Raw genomic sequence first — 21,729 nt, 5'->3', positions numbered from 1 at the left:
ATATTTTTATTGCCCCTTTGTCCTTAGAGAAATGAAGCTTAACATGGGGGGGGGGGTCTCAGATAAGTTAATTCTACAGCAGTGCTTTAGTTCTCCTGGTCTGTGAAACACTCATACATTTGATTAAGAGATTAAAAGCTGCCTGGGTAAGAATATTTTGTTTTGTGTCATGTTAAGCAGATTTTTTTCTCTTTCACAGATTTATAAATACCCAAAGTTACAACGATGTATAATACTTCATTATCACTGTCTTCACAGAAGTCAGTTTTGGGGGAATAGCCTCAACATGGCAGATCTGGATTAAAAATGTTCAATGCAATAATCAGATAGGTTCCCCAGGTTGGAAACTGTGTTAGTGATTGTCTTGTCCTAACTGGATTCCACATCATTTTGCTGTGCATTTCAAAAGACAGTTATTTTTCATTTTATATGTTTGTTACTTGGATAAGCTGACTGGACAAAGTGACTCTTTTCAGGAACAACTGGGAGCACTGTCTAGACAAATGGTTTGCTTTGAGTTACATAGTAGGGAAATGGAAGTGGAAGGAATCAAACTCTGTATCTTTGACTACAGGAAGTAGCTTGTAGCTTGTTAACATCTCAGGGCATTAATCATCCCTGTTAAATACCAGAGATTTTATTATCTTAGCTGATAAAAGTAACAGAAGCCTTGAGGCAAACTGCATTTCTCATAGATTTTTCAAACTTGTTATAGGCCTTAGAAGATTAGAACATTACAGGTTTTGATACAAATTATACTTTCTCTAAAAATTATGACCAGTAGTTCTACTCCCTTTTTCATGATGTGGGCCAAGATGATTTAGATGCCAAAATGACACATTTCCAGTACTGGAAATACGGGTCTACCTGACTTGGTCGACATTTCATTTGATTGACAGTTCATTTGGTCGACATTTCATTTGATCGACAAGCATTTGCCCCCTTCCCCAATGTTGTGCAACCCTGGAGTTGATATATATATAGTTAGGGGGGTGTGGGGGGCACAGCCCCCACATAGAATGTGGGGGGGTTGGGCCCCTTATGCTTGTCGATCAAATGAACTGTCGACCAAATGAATATTCGACCATATGAAATGTCGACCAAGTGAGGTAGATCCGGAAATACATATGCTAAGAAACATATTTCTAATAGTATGAGTGAGAAAATTCTACATTTGAATGTTTTATCAATAATTAGAGAATGGGTGACCTGTACCTTACCATCTTGTCTAGAGAGCAAACGTTATCCAGCAAGGTGTCAATGTGCAGGTAATGCTCACTAAAAAACAAGTCCACGACTTCACAGCAGCATATTAAGATGTTGTGAAGCTCAGACGTTTAAAAACAAATGGCCATCATATTTTACACCCCCTAAATAGCACTTTGCTGTTTACAAGCATAAAATTAAAAAAAAAAAGTCAACTAAAAAAAAAAAAACAGAAAATTGTGAGTTTATACCTGCATTTGTGTATGCATATGTGTGTGTGTGTGTGTGTGTGTGTGTGTGTGTGTGTGTGTGTGTGTGTGTGTGTGTGTGTGTGTGTGTGTGTGTGTATGTGTGTGTGAGACATACACAGTGACAGATTGTGAATGAGAGAGACACAGCAGGACAGAGGCAGGACTGACTGCATTGGTTAGTCCATCAGAAGCATCAAGAGAAGAACAAAACTCTTGTGTGTTATAACTGAATGAGTTTAATCCTTTTTTGTGTTTTATGTGTATCCATGCATGTGAGAGGCAAAGAGAGAGAGAGACTCAATGAGAGAGAGGGACAGAAACAGTGCTGACTGGAACAATTAGTCCATCAACATGGTCAAGAGAAGTAAGATGGTTAAGTTCTTCATTTCAAAGACAAAACTTGCAGGGTCTGATTCTTAAAATAGACTTCCAGGAAAATTAGCTTAGCATTCACCAATAAACGTATGAACCTATGAACTTTATTCCTGTGCCTGTACATCTGTGTGTATGTGTATGTGCTTGTGTGAGAGGCAAAAAAAGAGTGAATTAGGAAGACATCAATAGATTCATTAAGAGGGGAGGAGATGCAATTCCTTGCATTCTATCTTTTTTTTTTTTATACGATAACACATTTGAGGGTGTATTTACTAATGAAGTACTTAAGATTGCACTCTGTGTTTGTGTGTTTGTGTGTGTGTCTGGACATTAAATACTTAAAAAACATATTTTGGATGTAAAATACTTCCACCAAAACAATTATACACACTACAGTAATGCAGATGCACTTGAAGGAGGAACTATTCTCATCAAAAATATGAAAATATATAGTAATAAAAAAGAAAAAAATACAAAACAGTTTGCCAGCTCATTCTGAAACAGAATAATTGCCTCCAAGGTGTGTGTTACTGTGTAAATAATCCCCTTTCAGAGGTGTAGTGGCCCACTGCTCTTGAACCCTGAATTGGCTCCTTTGTTCCATGGGGTGGACATGTTTTAAACAGAATTAGATCAGATATGGCTTTGTATATCAAAAGTAGGTCCTGTGTAGATCAGATGAATACAGAGTGTAGATGCGGGTGCTTTAGTATTAACAACAATAGTTCATATTTTCCAGTCCATCTACATTCTTTGGTAAGCATCTGAATTTTTTCACCCAGGGTCAGTCATCTTGCTTTTAGGCGTCAGAATGAGGCAATACATACTATAATAGGCCTAATCAGCTATGTAGGTTGGTGTACAATAGCATCTCAGGAGCTCCTTGTTACAGGTGTGATTATGTGGTATGCTACAGAGTAATAACCTGACCTTGCAATAATGCACTGATTGTCGTATGTGATATGCTACAGAGTAATAACCTGACCTTGCAATAATGCACTGATTGTCATACATGATATGCTACAGAGTAATATCCTGACCTTGCTATAATGCACTGTTTGTCATACGTGGTATACTACTGAGTAATAAACTGACTTTGCTATAATGCACTGATTGTCTTACGTGGTATGCTACTGAGTAATAACCTGACCTTGCTATAATGCACTGATTGTCACACATGGTATGTTACAAAATAATAACCTGACCTTGCTATAATGCACTGATTGTCATACATGGTATGTTACAGAGTAATAACCTGACCTTGCTATAATGCACTGATTGTCATACATGGTATGTTACAGAATAATAACCTGACCTTGCTATAATGCACTGATTGTCATACATGGTATGTTACAGAGTAATAACCTGACCTTGCTATAATGCACTGATTGTTATACATGGTATGTTACAGAATAATAACCTGACCTTGCTATAATGCACTGATTGTCACACGTGGTATGTTACGGAATAATAACCTGACCTTGCTATAATGCACTGATTGTCACACGTGGTATGTTACAGAGTAATAACCTGACCTTGCTATAATGCACTGATTGTCATACATGGTATGTTACAGAATAATAACCTGACCTTGCTATAATGCACTGATTGTCACACGTGGTATGTTACAGAGTAATAACCTGACCTTGCTATAATGCACTGATTGTCACACGTGGTATGTTACAGAGTAATAACCTGACCTTGCTATAATGCACTGATTGTCACACGTGGTATGTTACAGAGTAATAACCTGACCTTGCTATAATGCACTGATTGTCATACATGGTATGTTACAGAATAATAACCTGACCTTGCTATAATGCACTGATTGTCACACGTGGTATGTTACAGAATAATAACATGACCTTGCTATAATGCACTGATTGTCACACGTGGTATGCTACCTTTAGCACTTATCACTACTCTACTCTCCTCTTTTGCTGCATTCAGAGCACAACTCAAAAGACACCTCCAGCAAAAATCTGACTGCAGGTGCTTTCCCACTGGACTCATCACCTAACTCGTTCTTATGTTTTCACGTACTGCATATCCCCTATATTTTCTACTAAAATTAAAAACATTTGTTTTTCTACAATGTTAATATTTGCTTATTGTTAGAAAAATGCCTGTGGGACTGTCTATTTTCTGTGATTACTCTATGTTTCTGAATTTGTTCTTACTATTTATTTATTTTTTTAATTTTTCATTGTTTATTTCTTTTTAATTGTGTGTGTGTGTGTGTGTGAATTTCTTCACTCAGGCTATGCTTGCAAATGGTCTACTGTGATCAGTGCACCACCCCAATAAAAGATTACAAATAAAAAACTAAATACATCCAGTAATCTATGTATATGTCTTTTTTCTGAAATTTGACACTATTATGATATTGTTGTTGCTGCACAAAGTTCAAAGTAGCTATAGGTATTTTTCTAACATTATGGAAGATAGTAGCATTCCATATTTTGCAGTTGTCAGTGTATCTCATTTAACCATGACAATGCACCCATATTTGTATCTAAAAAAGTGACCTAGTACGAAAGGTCCCCTCACTGACTTTTGATGGCCTCTTTTGGCTACATCAGCTGGCTGAGATAGGTTGTCTGCCATCATTGTCTTTTGTGTTGTCACCGTCAATCAATTTTTACCCATTAAATCACATAACTGTGAATTATGAGTTGAATGATTTTAACTACAATGACACATGGTAGGTCAGCACAAGTGCATTTGCAAGATATATTGTTCTCTCTTTTAAAATGTGACTTAGTTAAGCAGAGAGGAGTTATCTTTAGTCAAAGGGCACCAGTGTTTATTATGATATGCAAACAATAATGCCCAACACAGTGTGTGTTATTGTAGAAGGGCCTTGTTTCCAGAATAGCATACACCCTGGAGAGCATTACTGTGCTCAGAAAATGTAACTGTTGTATTGTTTTGTATTTATTTATTTATTGTCACTGTACATATTTTTTTATTTCTGATGTAAAACAGTTATTTCTCCTAATGTTTTAAACTTGTTATAGTTTAAATAATCATCACTAGAGGAAGTATATAGCATCAAAAATAAATTTATGTAAATATTTAATGTCTACACACACACACACACACACACACACACACACACACACACACACACACACACACACACACCTCTCAACCAGTCGGGGACAAATTTCAGCAGAATCCAGGACAAGTCAAGAAAAAATCAGGGACAATCAGGGACACTTTTAAAATATTAGTGCTATTAATTTGAAACATTGACAGAATCAGAGTATATGAATTAATACACATTTTCTGAAGTAAAAGAAGTCTATAACTCTTAATTATTGTCATTATTCATTAAGTGTAATTCACCACCTTTCCTCCAAAAGTCACTAGTTTTAGGAGAGATTAAGAGGGACAGAGCTAAAACCTGAGTCAAAATCAGGGACGTCCCTGAAAATCAGGGACAGTTGAGAGGTAGTCAGTGCACTATGCACTTAAGGAATTAGGACTGGTGGTTATATGTAACACTGGAAGGCAGTATAAAAGAGCATAACATGAGCAAACAGGGAAAAAAATAATTAAAGAAAAAATGATACCTATTCAGAAATAGGGATGGGAAGGGTAAGACTGCTATCAAGACATAAGTGTCTTAAATGAATAGGGCCTTTGTGGGACCAGCAGAGCTCCCCCATCTCCGATTTTGCTGCTTAATGAGAGTGTCTTAACAATTTATTTTTAAAAGCTACCTGCTAATTGATTGCCTGTTGCAGTCAGCTGTCTCTCTCTCTCTCTTTCAGTTTCTTTGCACACTCAAACAAGCATTCACACGCATGCACGCACACAGACACACAGTTTTATTTTTTTATGTTAGTTACCTTATTTTTTATTTTTACAATAACTAAACAGCAAAGAGCTATTTAGTAACTGTAATAAAATGGTAGCTGTTTGCTTTTTAACTGCCTGAGCTTCACAGCAGCTTAACGTGCCACCATGAAGTGGCAGACTTGTTTTTCAGCTGCCATTGCCTGTATATTAACATCGGTTGCCCATTCTCTAAATTAAGTTAAGTACCTCCATTAAAAGTCTGTAGACGATACAAGTGGGGCTGATTAATATATAATTGCTCGGAATGGGTGACTTACCTCCTTTATTTATGTAATGGTGCCAACTTTCAGAATGTGCCCAGTTGTAATGAATTCACTAAAAAATATGTAAGAATTACAGCAGATTGTTCCTTAAGAAACTGCAAGAATACCGTTTTTGTCTTGGATTTTATGTTGACTGCTAACTACCCATGTCCCTTATTTTTGCCACACATTCAGCTTACCATTACCTGTTCCTTAAAGAGATTGGTAAGGGTTGCTTATTGTATAGCATTTTGTTGTAATTAATAGGTTAAATCAATTAAGATAGCCAATAGTACTTTTTCTACATGGGGCACACTTTCCTTTGTGGATTTCCATGGTATTCCTTGATTTTTGTCTGGTCCTAACATATCAAGATGGAATAGTTGTGTAAAGTCTTACCATAACCATAGATGTCTTTTCTTATATGTTGCAGTATTCATAATGTGAGGGAGATCCCCGCCTATACGACCTGAACATTCAGTCAGTATACCAAAGACTTAAGCTACTGCAAGGTATGCGCAATGTTGCACATAGAACAGTTGATGATGGCCATAAAAGTGACATCTACATGTACCATCCTCAGAACTGAATTCCCCAGTCAGAACACCAGTCCAAGGATGAGAGACACTTAGAAATATCCAAAGAAAATATCCAAAGAAGAGCATGAACCAAGGGAGAAGGAGAGTGGGATAGAATACTGCAACATGGAAGTGAAGGGCATCTATGGTTATGGTAAGATTTTACACAACTATTCTATGTCCTTCTATTCCCGTGTTGCTGTATTCATAACATGAAGGAGAATACCAAAGCTCATGGGTGAGAAAGTGGGGTAGGAGCACAAAAAGTCTCCAAAAAGCCATGCAGAATTGCTCTAGCAAATCCTGCTCTGGATCAGGAGATAGAATCCAGCTTGTAGAATTCTGTAAATGTATAGACAGAGGACCAAGTAGTTGCTTCCAGGATAGAAGCAGTGTCCAGGCCTTTAAAGTAGGCAAGAGGAAACCACTGCTCTAGTGGAGTGAGACTTTACAGAGGAAGAACGAGTTTTCCCCTGAGAGACATAGCAAACGGAAATTGCCCTAGAGATCCAAGATGAAACAGTCTGTTTAGAAACAGGTTTTCTCATTGCCCCGTGGTGAAAGGAAACGAACAATTGCTCAGACTTTCTAATGGATTTGGTCTTATCCAAATAGAGTTGTCTTTGTACATTCAAGATGTGCAGCAGCCATTCACTGGAGTTTTGAGGAGAAAGGAAAAAGGTGGGTAAGTGAATAGACTGACTGAAGGGCAAGTCATTAACCACTTTAGGCATAAAGGAAGGGTTGATATGAAGGTACACCCTATCCTTGTGAAAAATCAGAAAAGGTTGTGAAGCCATTAAAGCTTGGAGTTCTGAAACTCACCTAGCAGAAGTAATAGCTACCAGTAAAACAGTTTTCCAGGTGCAGAATTTTAGGGAAGAAGAGGGAGGATGCTCAAAGGGAGTCTGGGTCAGTTTTTCCAAAACAAAATGTAGGTCCCAGGGAGGAGGAACAGGTTTCCTGGCAGGTCTGATGTGAAGGACACTTTTTAAGAAATGTTTAACCTCTAGTCTAGAAGCTAAGGGGGGAGACAAAGTCAGACATGCAGAAATGACTGATAAATGGGCATTAACTGAAGAATAAGCCAGTCCAGCCTTGAGCAGCTCACACAAATAAGAAAGGACTAGGGGAATATCCACTGAAAATGGATCTAGTCTCTTATTAAGATACCAGATGGAGAACCTCTTCCATTTGGACAAGTAGGATCTCCTTGTATTAGGTTTCCTGGCCTCCTGCAGAACTGGAAGCATGTCCTCAGAGAAGAGTTGTCTGAAAGGAATCAGAACCCTATCACCAACAGTTAGGTTCACTAATGCTAAACGTGGGTGAATAAGAATAAAAGATCCCTTGTCTTGTGTAAGTAGATCCACCCTGTGAGGTAACTTGTAATGATTGCCCTTGCCTAACTGCAGAAGAAGAAGGAACCAGTGCTGTCTTGGCCAACAGGGGGTCACCAACAATATTTTTGGTTTGTCCTTCTCTATCTTAAGTAAGACTTTCAGAATTATGGGGAAGGGGGAAATGCATAGAGAAATATCCCCTTCCATGAGAATGATAGTGTTCACCTTCTAACCTAACCTAGAGTGTGTGGAACTCTGGCACAGAACTTTGGAAGTTGTCTGTTCATAGAAGAGGCAAAAGAAATATTTCAGGTGTACCCCACTAGTGAAGAATGTCCAGAAACACGTCCCTGTGAATCCTTCATTTGTGGGCTTATGTCATGGATCTGCTTGTCTGTCTGAATATTTTGAGCTGAGGGAATATAAACAGTTGTCAGAGTTACCTTTGCTTGAAGATCAGTCTCCCAGGCTTGGTTTGCTAATCTGCAGAGTAGATAAGACTTTGCACCCCCCCCCCCCCACACACACACACTTGTTCACATACCAGAGAACTGTGGTGTCATCTGTGAACAGCTTCAAAGGGCCTGGTAGAAGAGTTGGCCTGAAGGCGTGAAGGGCCAGGATCAGAGCCTTCATCTCTTTGATGTTGATAAGTTGCTTCCTTATGTTGGGAGACCACAGACCTTGGACCTTTAGGATCCCCAGAGTTGCATCCCCCCCAGATCTGAAGCATATGTGAACATTTCTTGTATTGGAGGAAGTGGTTGCAGGGGGAGTCCTGGATTCTAAAAAAATTTGTTGAATCCACCAAAGCAATTTCTTCTTTAGGCAAGGAAGGAGGGGAAGGACAAACTCTAGACCATAAGTGTGCTGGGACCAGAGTATTCTCAGGTACCACTGGAACTTCTGCATGTGGAGTCTGGCTAGAGGCAGCATTGGTATAAATGAAGCCATGAACCTTAGCATCCTGAGGAATTACCTGGCAGTTAGAGAGGACCGAAGAAGTGACTGTTGGAAGTAAGTCTGCAGTGATTGCACCTTTTGCCAAGGCAGGAAGGTCATCATAAGATCTGTCCTTATCCTGAAATCTAGGAAAACGTGGTCCCGAGAAGGAGAAAGGGAATACTTGCTTTAGTTGATGGTGAATCCCAGACTGAGGAGCAAGGAGTTTGTGGTTTGAAGAGTCTGTTGCAAAATGTCTGGATGTTCTGCTTACATGAGCAAATCATCCAGGTAAGGGTAGATGTGGAACTCCATGGAGTCTGCAAAAGGCAATGCCAGGAGCCAAACACTTTGTGAATACCCTTGGAGCTGTAGAGAGTCCAAAGGACAAAGCACAGAACTGAAAATGAGAGGAAGCAACAGAAAAATGTAAGAATTTCCTGAATAGTGGGTGGATGGGAATGTGAAGGTATGCATCCTTTTTGTCTAAGGAAACCAGGTAAACCTCAGGAAGCAAGAGTGGAAACAGAGTTTGCAGGCTGAGCATCATGAAGGTGGGGACTTGTAGAAATAGACTGAGTTGGGACTAGGCTAACATTGGTCTCCAAAGACCATCTTTCCTGGGAACTAAGAACATTTTGGAATAGAACCATTTTCCTCTTTCTAAGGAGGGAACCTCCTGTATGGTTCCTTGTGTTTGCAAGTCTTGAATGACTTGAGGGAAAAGGTGGATCTGTTCATGTGGGGGTTGTAGAATCCCCATGAAGGAAGGAGGGGTTTTCCAAGTCATGTAGTAACCTCCTTGTGCAACAGACAGGCCTCGTTTGTCTGTGGTAATGCTTGTCCATTTTGAAATGAAATGAGAAAGGTGTTGGGAAAGAGTGATTTCTGAGAAAGCTGTCCGGTAGTCACAGACTACCTGGCTTGTCTGCAAATGAGCCATTTTGAGCATGGGATAGCTGAGATCCAGGAGGCATCTGTTTGCATGTGCCCCTCTTGTGTTGTTGGGAAGGTGCACAGGTCTTCTTCCTTACAAAATTAAGCCTAGAAGGGTAGTTCTATGGAATTTAGAAACTGGGGAAACAAAAACATATTTAAGCTCCTGAAGTTATTTTCCTTTCTCTTGAAGGGATTTGAAGAGTGCTGCAGCATTAGAACCAAATAGGGCAGTGTTGTCCAGTGGTCATAAGTTTTGCCATGAAATCCTCAGGGAAAGGGTGCAACCTCAGCCAGGAATATCTCCTGAGGACAGAACTAGATGCTGCTGATCCTGCAGACACTTCAGCTGTGTCATAGCTGCATTTTATGGAATGTAAGGTAACCTGGGATGAAACTGCTAAGAAGGAAGAAGCTGGGATTTGGCTGCAGAGTCTGGGAGATCTGTCAGCAATTTGTAGGCCTGTGAAAGGAAGGCCAGAACATACTTAGACGTGTGTCTGATAATTAATGGATATACTATAAGAGTAAGTGTTATCACAGTACAAATGCTCCTGTTACTAATAAAATAAATAAATAATCCAAAACAGAGGTACAGGAGCAAGCCAAGGCTGGCAACAAAAATCAGCATAAATCCAGCAGTCACTAAGGCTTATTCAAGCAGCAGAAATAAATGCTAGTTCAAACAATAACTGAATCCGTGCCAAAAGCAAATAAAACCCAAGCCGTTTTATTGGTAAGTGCTTTCACCCTGTAAGGGCTTTTTCAAACCATGAGAAACAAACACTGAATAAAATTAAGTCAAATTTTATAAGGAAATAGGGCTGACATCACTTCCTGTTCCTGATTAAAACTTTTCAGTATGCAAAAACAATACATATATATAAAAAACTATATATATATATATATATATATATATATATATATATATATATATATATATATATATATAAAATACCCATCTGTGCATAGAGGTAATTCTTAAGAACAGGTTTCAACAGAATTTTGTCATTCAAACCTAATCTCCGGTCTGCTCTAAGTCTGATAATCCATTTTAATTCCAGTGTTTCAGTGTAATTGCATATATCCCCTCCCCTAACAATGGATTAATTGATCTTTATAACTAAGAATGGAAATGGATGTGTATTGTCACTGTCTATAATATGTTTTGAAAGTGCACTGCGTAGAGACAGTGTGTGCATGTGATAAAGGTGTTCCCTTACCCTGTCTCGTAGGTGTCTGTCTGTCTTGCCTACATAGAATGCTTGACAGGCAGTGCACTTGGCTAAATAAATGACATGTGATGTATTGCAATTAGCACTGAGTTGAAACCTGAAACAATAGGATGTAACTGGGTGGATAAACTGGGAACTGGTGTCTACAAATTTGCAAAAATTACAACAATTACACGGAACAGTACCCACAATATTGTTCAAACACTCATTGGGCTGTGTAGATAGATGAGGGTAACAAAATAATCTTTGTAGGTTAGACTTGTTTCTATATCTAAAATAAGGCTCCTCACCAACAATGTCCTTGAGTTGTGAATCAGGTAAAAGTAGATTCCAATTCTTGTTCAAAACCTCTCTTATACTGTTTATATCTTGTGTATAACTAACAGAAAATCTAACTGGTGGATTCCTATCTTCAGGACAAATATCAGGGACATTCTCCAATGAATATGGTTGTGAGAAATATGGTCTAGCAATACTATTCCTCAGCTCCAGAACACCTTCAAAGTGGGAGGTGATCTTATGTGGCCTATATGCTCTTTGTAAAATCCTATTGTTTAAGTTTGACAACTCTTGTAAGAAGCTATCATAGCTTGGATTCATCCTGGATGCTCTTATCGCCTGTCCCCTTATCAAGTTCTTATAAATGTAATTGGGGTGCATACTTTCCCAATGTAATAGGGAATTCCTATAGCACGTTTTTCTAAAGACTCCAGTATTGAGCATCCCATTTGGCAGTCTGTCAACAAAAACATCCAAAAAAGTAATGCAACTAATCAAACTTTCAATAGAAAAGTTCAAAAAATGGTTAGACTGTTAATCTCTTTATGGAAGTCATCCAGGGCTTCATCTGTACCAGTCCACAGGAGGAAAAGATCATCAACAAAATGTGCATAGAAAACAACATATTTCTTGAAACTATCTTAGGACAAACAGCTTATTACGTTCCCAGTCCAGCATGACAAGGTTGGCGTAGCCATTGGCACATGAGGTGCCCACAGCCACACCATCCTTCTGAATATAGGCTACCTCATTAAAAAGAAAGATGTTGTTTTCCATAACAATTTCTGACAAGGCACCAAATAAATCTTTCATAGCTGGACTATAGGCTTCGCAACCCTGTAAACATCTCATAACACTCGCAACACCTTCAGAATTAAGTATCATAGTAAAAAGGGACTGTACATCCAGGGTAACCATTTTATAATACATATCTAATGGTAGATCTAAGACCTTGGAGTATAAGTCCAGTAAAAAATGTTTAGTGTCTTTGAGAATATGTGTAGACAGGTTCATTCACCGAGGGTCTCAGGTGTTTCTCAAGGTAGATGGATAGGGGCTCCGTTGCCCAACCTCTCCCTGCCACTATTGGTCTCATTGGTGGGTCTCTGGGATTTTTATGTACCTTGGGGAGGCCTTGGATGACTGGAATCAAGGGATCTATCACATGTAAAAAATTGAACAGGTCTTCATCTATAACCTCATTGAGTAATAGATCTTGCAACACGTATAATATGTTACGCACCTTACTCCAGACTTCATTCAAACTAATCATTTCATAAAATCACAGTCACTTAACATGAGCGTCATTTTTTGTAAATAATCAACACTATTAAACACCACTATGGGTCCATCCTTATCAGCTGGTCTGATAACAAGGTTCTTATCATCTCTTAGATTATTTATAATTGTTCTCAGTCTAGGGGTTAAATTCCCATACCACTTCTTCTTCTTCCTGTTATTCTGATCTAGGGTGTGCAAATCATCCTCTACCATTTTAGTAAAGGCATCTAGTAGGGGATGTAATACTGGTACATAAGTACTAGGTTTTTTAAAAATCTTATTATGCAGAGTGCCCTTAAAGGAAATACCATAGTCCAGTTTAAGCTGGACATTCTGACTAAACAACCACACATCTACAATAGTGTCCATGATTTGACTCCTAACTGAAGGTATAAAAGATAGACCCCTGTTAAGAATCTCTATTTCGTCCTCAGATAACACCCTGTCTGAAAGGTTCCAAACTAATGTCTCGGGACTGTGTCCCACATCTTCTTCAGTGTTTGTCCCGTAAATTCTCCTCCTGAGGCTTTCCTTTTCTGCCTGCCCCGACTCATGGATCTGTTCCTCCCTCCTCTGTGTTGTTCGTCTATGGGGAAAGGGGTAAACCCATGTACACCTACCAAAGAGGGCTCTTTCCTTCTGACTGAAGGAACAGGGAGTGGTTGTGAGGTGGCATTGGGTCGAAGGCCGGGTATAGTCTGTACTGAAGTAGGTGGTTGTGTATTACCAAATATATCATTAGTACAGTCAGTGTGTTCTTGTAAAGCATTACCTATATTCACACTACCCACTATCTGTGTGCCCTGGTTAATATCCACATCATGAATAACATCAACGGTTTCAGGTAAATGAGCATTGGGACTAAGCCTTCGATTTAAACTAGAATTCACAACATTTACAACTCCATTATTCTCTGTAGACAAAATAGAAGAGCCATTAACATTGGTGTAACTGGCAGTATTAACATTATTATTTGTATTAAAATTAGCACTGTCATTTCTATTAAATTCTGTCCTCGGCCAAGAAAAGACTTGGCCATTTTTAAAATCCACTGTGTCCCTCTGTATTTTAGAGTTTCTGCTCAATTTGCTTCTTCTCATACAAGAAAACGTTGTCTAACAGTCGTTCTTTTAATCTACCTACAGTAACTGCAGGAAAATTAGTAGAAATAAAATTTTGTGAGTTCTTGATCTTCTCTCTCAACAACAGTTCTTCAGGAAAGAAGTCATTAAGTAAAGTCATGAATTTAATACTGACCTCCAGATTGAGTTGTTGCCACTTGTACACTCCTATTGTTTCAGGTTTCAACTCATGCTAATTGCAATAGATCACATGTCATTTATTTAGCCAAATGCACTGCCTGTCAAGCATTCTACGTAGGCAAGACAGACAGATGCCTACTAGATAGGGTAAGGGAACATCTTTATCACATCTGCACACTGTCTCCACGTAGTGCATTTTCTAAACATATTATAGACAGTGACAATACACATTCATTTGTATTCTTAGTTATACAGATCAATGAACCCAGTGTTAGGGGAGGGGATATATGCAATTACACTGAAACACTGGAATTAAAATGGATTATCAGACTCAGAGCAGACCGCAGACCAGGTTTGAATGACAAAATTCCATTGAAACCTGTTCTTAAGAATAGGAGACTTACTGTGACATAAACATGAATGTTAACAAAATGTTTTATATTTGCCTCTATACACAGATGTGTATTTTATATATATATATATATATATATATATATATATATATATATATTGTATATATAGTTTTTTATATACATATTTTTTATATATATATATTGTTTTTGCATACTGAAAAGTTTTAATCAGGAACAGGAAGTGATGTCAGCCCTATTTCCTTATAAAATGTGACTTGATTTTATTCAGTGTTTGTTTCTCATGGTTTGAAAAAGCCCTTACAGGGTGAAAATGCTTACCAATAAAATGGCTTGGATTTTATTTGTTTTTGGCACGGATTCAGTCATTGTTTGAACTAGCATTAATTTCTGCTGCTTGAATAAGCCTTAGTGACTGCTGGATTTATGCTGATTTTTGTTGCCAGCCTTGGTTTGCTCCTGTACTTCTCTTTTGGATTATTGATAATTAATGGGCACAAAAGCCAGAGTGTAAGAGGTCATAGTACCTGTTTTGTACTTCTGAAACCTGGGAGCTTTCCCACTTGAAAAATTCCCTCATTCTGGAGATAGTTTCTCCAAATGTAATATCCTCTTCAGGAGAATCTCTGCCATTCTGGTCAACTTCAGGAGAGGCATAACCCAGAGGAGAGTCTATCTGAGTGCACTAAGCCAGGAACTCATCTGAAAATAATTCATCTTCTTCAGAGGCCTCTTGTTCAGCAGATGTACTCCTAGGTGGAGAGAAAATAGGAGATTCTGGAGTGGTTGGTTGCAAAGTGGAAGGTCTAAGTGCCAGGGAGACATCCAAAATCCCTTGAGAAAAGGCTTGCCAGTCTGGGGAAGACTCCTGACTGGGAGACACATTTCTATTTGTGTTTTTCTTGAGAGGAAGGCCAACTCTAGGCTTGGGATGAAAGGGCCAACAAAGGACTAGGCTCCAGACCCAACGTTGGCAAGACCTCAATGGAAGGGGCAGCAGAGGTACTATGAGAAATATTTGAAGAAGCGAGCAGCGGTTCCCCCTCTCTGTTCATAACGGATGTCTGCGATACTTCTGCGGATGTGCAGAAGGAACCCTCCCAAGCGGCTTCTAAATCAATACCTGCCAAAGGAGGAGGACTTGAAATTATATGTATTTCTGGGCCTTTACCAGCCTCGAGAGTAACGTCTGGGATCAGAGGAGCAGCCAAAGGTTCGGCTCTTACATTTTTCACCTTTTTCTTCAGGGGCTTACCTGACTGATCGGAGTACCTTCCATGCCTAGCGCTAGTCTCGTTAGTCTCTGGTTTTCAAGATATATATAAAGGGCAGACAGATGACTGTGGAGTGTTTTAAGGATGAATACCTGACAGAAGGCACAGGCCTTGTAGTGATGATCAGAACTGAGACAGAAAAGACAGTGGTCATGGTTGTCTTTGTGTGGAGTCTGTTTTCCACAGTGGCATTTGACCTTCTTGGATGATATTAACCTCTTAACAATCATGCAGTAGCAAAAGCGTAATAAAGGTTTTCCTCAACGAGGCACTTATCTGAACTGTAGAAAATTTTTGGCGATCAGACAAAGTGTAGAAGCTGTCACTCGGACTGATGGTAGAAAAGTTCTGAGGATGGTACATGCAGACATCACTTTTATGGCTAACATCAGCTGTTCTATGTGCTACATTGCATGTACCTTGCAGTAGCTTAAGTCTTTGGTATACTGGCCAGACGTTTAGGTTGACTAGGTGGGGATTTCGCTCATACTACGTACTGCAAAATGGGAATAGAAGGACATCAAATAATAAAAACTTCAGACAGTTAAAGGGTTTGAAAGTATAATTTGCTCTAAGGCTGTGTAGCCTTGGAGTTGATTATATTCAATAAGGTGTTGACAGGAAAAGCCTCCTTTATGGGTGATGTGTATGTGGGTGAGGGGGATCCATTTGTAGTATTTTTCTTTATTAAGACCATTTGCTGAATGTAGCTCTACCCAAACAAGATGGCAGACATGCGGAAAAGAATGTTGAAATATTACATCACAGTTGTGTGTAGTACTTATCACAATACCAGAAGATGGACTCATTCTTGTCTTCTCATTTTATTTATTTTTTTTATTTGGCCTGCTTATAATTCTTTGTTTGTAAAACATTTTGGCAAAATTCAACATACAAACATAATTTCAAGCTTGCTACTTATGTACAGTATTTGACATATATATTAGTAACTATATAAACAGCAGCTGGCACAAAGAAGCTCTGTCAGGTTGCAAGGCAAATGCAGAAAGGTAAAGAGGATCATCAGATATCATTCTAAAGAATGTTACAATATGAATGCTGCAAACAGGGCTGCCAGATTTCTTATCCAGCGGGTAGGGACCAAAAATAAAAAAAAAAGGTCTTTCACACTAAGTGAAGCCAAAAAACAAAAGGGGGGTCTTTAATGCAGAACTCCTTTAGTTCGCATTAAACACAAGTAGCTCTGTGTTTGGTGATTTTTGACTGGCTCATATGCCGGTATACGAGCCGACCAAAAAAATCGCAAAATGGAGCTACTTCTGTTCAATGCGGAACATCAGGCAGTTCCGCATTCAACAGACTTGGTACCATTTTGTGATTTTTTGATTGGCTCATATACCAGTATATGGGCCATTCAAAAAAAGGGAGCCATTTTGCCAGGATTTTATCCGGCAGTGCGAGACTCGGGATCGGGCTGCTGATCCTGGGACAGTCCCACTCAAATAGGGATGCCTGGAAACCCTGACTACAGATGGCATCAATGGCAGATAGAAAGAATAACCCAGAGAAGCTGTTCCACCATTCGCACAGCGTATAATGAAAGAGTAAGAAGAACCCACACTAGGACAATGAAGAACAGCATTAAGAAAAATGAATTCAATGAAAGCAGCTGGCTCAGATAACATCACAGGAGATATGATCAAGATGTTGGGTAAATTGGGAAAGAAATGGCTTCTGGGAGAACTCTGTGGTACGGCAAGAAAGGTGTATCCAAGATGACTGGTGTATAAGCATTCTTGGGCCAGTTTACAAGAAAAGAGAGGATATTCACAACTGTGGGCAATATAGAGGTATCAAACTCCTATTACCCTGTGTGAAAGTTATGGCAAGGATGATTGAGATATGAATATGCCGAGCAGCATAGTAGGGAGATGACAGTTCAAATTCAGATCTGAATGTGTTACAACTATCTCAAAGTTGGCAGTGAGACAGACAGTGGAGAACAAGCAGAGATTCCAACTGTGCATTCCTGGACTTAGGGTAGGAATATCACAAGGTCTCAAGAACGCTGATTTGGGCAGCCCTGTGATGGTTTAAAGTCCAGGAATCATTGGTAGAATTAGACCAGGCTATTTACAAGCACCCGATATTGTAAGAATGAACAGTGTTCAGACTCACAGATGGGTTGTCAGTGAGAGTGGTTGTGCATCACTCTTCAACTCTGAGTCCCCTGCTGTTCACAATGTGTTGGACAACATTAGCAAGCTGGTCACAGGAAACAGAGCAACAAATATGCTGTATAGTGATGATGTGTCATTATAAGTTAACTCTGAATAGAAGCTTCAGCAAATGGCAGGGGACTGGAATGCAAAAACTGAAGACACACAAGACAAAACTGACTAAATGACAAGACTGTTGTCATGGCAGCAAATAGTGAATCAGAAGACTCAGAAAACTGAAATAGAAGGGAAAATAGTGTAACAGATTTACAGCTTCCAGTATCTGTGAGGGGTAGATGAGGAGAAGAAAAGTCCGAATGGGGTGGCCAAATTAAGAATCGGGGTGCCTCAGCAATGTGGCACAGAGTATCACAGGTAGTGTGTAACACTAGAATGCCAATGAAATGGAGACTGAAACAAACAAATTTGTCCAGAGAGTCTTTACGGATTTATGTTGGAAGGAGGGGTTGAAAAAGAGGTGGGAGAGAGTAGTTATGCTGAATTGTGAATGGAGGAAGGATTCTGATGGAGAATCGGTCAAGGAACTGTTAAGGTTAAAGGGAAGGGTGCTACAGAACAAGTGAGGTAAGTGTAAGGAGGGGGTAATGTAGTTTTATGTTAGAGTTGTAGCGAGAGGAGATCAGATTTAGGGGGTGATCTCTGTCCCCTTAATCTGAGGAAAAGGGAGCTTGGTCTACTGCAATATTTATCTCAGGCTTGGAGATGAGTCGATGTGTCCAGTGTTGTGGGCAAGAAGATTACATGTGTCACATGGGGCTAGTCCACAGGATTGGTTTTCCGGTCACAGGTAGGAAAGACAAGAAGAGGCAATCAGTTTTTGTGTGTGATAAGAAAGGCTTCTCAGTGTTAGGCTTTTGAGGAGAAAAGTTTTCCAGTCATTCATTTTGTATTGGAAGGGCTTCAGATTTAGCGAGAGAAGGTAGGTCAGTGATAGTTATTAAGAGGGTGAGTCGTTGGTCTTTGGGTGCCTTTTCATCTTATATTAGATAACTTGTTAATTGATAGTTGTCACTAATTTATTTATTTTTTTTTGTTAGGTAAAATTGTGGTCCTTTTAGGTCATTCCTATATTTATTGGCAGCAAAATGGGCTGCAGTTAAGCTGGATGGATGTGAACTAGGTTTGCAGCATTATGGGTGGAGAGTTTTTTAGCATGGTGTCAGAGGCCTCAGATGGCATCAGCTCGAGGATGAGTTTGTAGATATATTTTTTTGGACTTCTATTCCATGTATTTTAGTGGTTCATTTAGCAGGTAATGATTTAGGTGTCATTCCAAAATGGCAGTTGTTGTTTAGGGTGCTGAATGACTTGGTTAGTTTAGGTAGTAGGATCATAGGAGATTACTAGGCTATCGACCCAGCGGTCATTTTAAGCCTAGCCATTTCATCCCAATGTAATATCCAGTGTAATACCATAGAAAAGCTAGTCAATACCCAAGATTGCATTTAGTAATGACTGCCTATGTCCAGGAGGGTTGTGAGTTATCCCAGGTAAGAATTTACAGTACGCCATCCACTCATCCAGGTTCCTCTTGAACAGTGTAATAGAGGTGCTCTGTTTCACATAAACTGGTAGCCTGTTCCAAAGGCATGGCAGTCTCTGGGAGAAAAATCTGTCCCTCTAGCATGTCCTATTTAAGTCATAGGCCATATTTAGGTCCCTGGAATGGGTAGCCTTAGTCCCATTTAATTTACAGATATGGTGCAAGTTCATTAGGTCTGGGACTTGGAATATTCTGTAGGCCAGGCATAAGTCTCCCCTAAGAAGTCTATATGATGCAGAGTATAGTGACAGGGTCTTTAGTCGGTCTATGTATGGCACATGTTGGAGCCCCTTGATCTTCTTTGTTAGAAACCTCTGAGGTCTCTCTGATTGCTGCAGGTACTTAGTGCGGTATATGCCGAATGGGGAATTATACTCAATTAAGGGCCAGATAAGTGCTGAGTATAAGGGGTTTATAAATTCTTTTCCTCTTGAGGTGATGCCTTTACAAATAAAGTCTGCTACATAGAAATCTGTCCTTACTACAGTAGACACATGGCGGGCAAAGTTAAGGTTGCAGTCAACTTGTGATCCCAGGTCCCTTACCACTTCATGGGTACTTAGTGTATTGTTGTTGATTTGATAGAGTGAAGGGATATTGTTTGTGCCAAAGAGAATGATGATGCATTTTTTCAGTTAGAGACCTTGACTAATACACCAGTCATTGGTCTGTATGAAACCCTTCTGGAGTATACTGACATCTTTTGGGGATTCAATGATTGCACCTAGTTTGCAGTCATCTGCAAACTTGGTCAGCTACAACCCCTTAGTTTCGACCTGAATTTCTGAAAAGTATATACCAAACAGTAGCGGGCCCAGCACTGACCCCTGTGGCACCCCATTGGTAACAGGTCTACTGTCATCTGTCATCTGTCTTAATTTATGAGGTCCATAATGGTTCCATGACCTTACAGATGAGGCTGGTCAGGCTTATGTGTCTGTAATTTCCTGGTCTGTTGCCAGGCCACCTTTGTGGAGGGGAATAACTGTAGCTGTTGTCCATTCTGCAGGAAAAAAGTCTTTGGTTAGGCTATGATTGAAAAGGGTACTTAGTGGTGATGCTAGTTCATGTTTTAATCTGTTTAGAAGACAGCCTGGGATGTTGTCTGGTCACAAACAGGTTGTGATTTTTGCCTTGGACAGGGCTTTGAGGACCTGCTCTTCAGATATAGGGAGTGGGGGGGGGGTTGGGGAAGGTTTGTTGCAAGTTAGGAGAGGATAAGGGAGTGAATTTTTCATCAAACCAATCTGCTAGCAGGTTTACTATCTCTGTGGGGGTCAGTGTGTGTGATATCATTGGCCACTAGTCCTGCACATGCTTGGGTCCTACCCTTTAGGTTACATAAGTAGTTGTAAAAGGTCTTATGGTTATCCTTGACTGTACTTGCTAAGTTCCTCTCAAAGGAGACCTTGAGGATTTGACAAGTTGTCTTAGTTGCCTGTTGAGGCTAAGGAGGGTGCTTTTCCATTGTTGGGGCCTTGCCTTTGTTTTCTTGGACAGCGATGTTTTGTGTTTATTGTAAAGTTTGTTGATGTTGGATGTGCACCATGGCAGCTTGTTTTTACTTGGTGCTCTGGCTTTGATTCCTTCTGGTACAGCCAAGTTTATACATTTATGCAAGTGATTGTACAGGGCTTTAGTGTAAGCTTTGGCATAGTTACCACTTCCAGCTTGGGGTGGGGCGTGGAATGCATTTATACCTTCACATAGGAGGATATAGTTTGCCTTGGTGAAGTTGTTTGTCTGATTTTACCCTTTGTGAGTTCTGGTGTTAGTGCCAGCTCAAAGCTGACTGATTTGTGGTCAGTTTTAACTAATGAGGGTCCGACAGTGGTAGCAGTGCACCTGATTGATGAGGCCAGATCTAGAATGTTTGTTTCTTTTGTCAGAGTATGGACAGTTTGTTCCAGGTAATTTGAATTAACAAAGTCAAGAAATTTTTGCGCTAGCAAGTTATGGCTAGTGTAGGTTTCCCAATTGGTGGTGGGATAATTGAAATCCCCCATAACCAGTGTGTTTGGTAAAATTTGGATTGTTTCCAGTTTGGTCATGTAGACTTCCTGACCCGTGGAGGTGGATCTATAACTGGCTATGACTTGAATGGGGGTATCACCCACTGTAACCTGGACCTCGAGTAACTCCATGCAGTCTTCCAGTCTAACTAGATGGGAGGTGACTTTATTTCTAATATAGATTGAAACGCTGCCTCCTTTGGTTTTTCACACATTCATTTTGCATGAGTATTATGTGGTCTGATGTGGTACCACTTTTGGTTTTGGGAAATGTGGGCAGTTTTGTAGGTATTGAGTGTGCCCTGCATTTTGTTGATTTTAGGTTGTTGAGGTAATTGAGAAACTTGGGTATTAGGGACTTCAATTCTAGGGACCCAGAGTGGTACAGGAAGTATGGAGTACATCTGAGTGAGTTGGGACTAGATTTATTCATTGTACATCTGGCTTTGTTTTTGGAAGCTTTGGTAAAAGTGTTGTAGTAATTGAGGGGGAACAGCCTGTGTCAGGCTGATGGGCTGGCATTTCCTTCCT

Source organism: Protopterus annectens, chromosome 2.part1 (assembly GCF_019279795.1).
Source record: "Protopterus annectens isolate FY-2018-M chromosome 2.part1, PAN1.0, whole genome shotgun sequence".
NCBI classification, from domain to species: domain Eukaryota; kingdom Metazoa; phylum Chordata; order Ceratodontiformes; family Protopteridae; genus Protopterus; species Protopterus annectens.
This window is presented reverse-complemented; position numbering follows the sequence as displayed.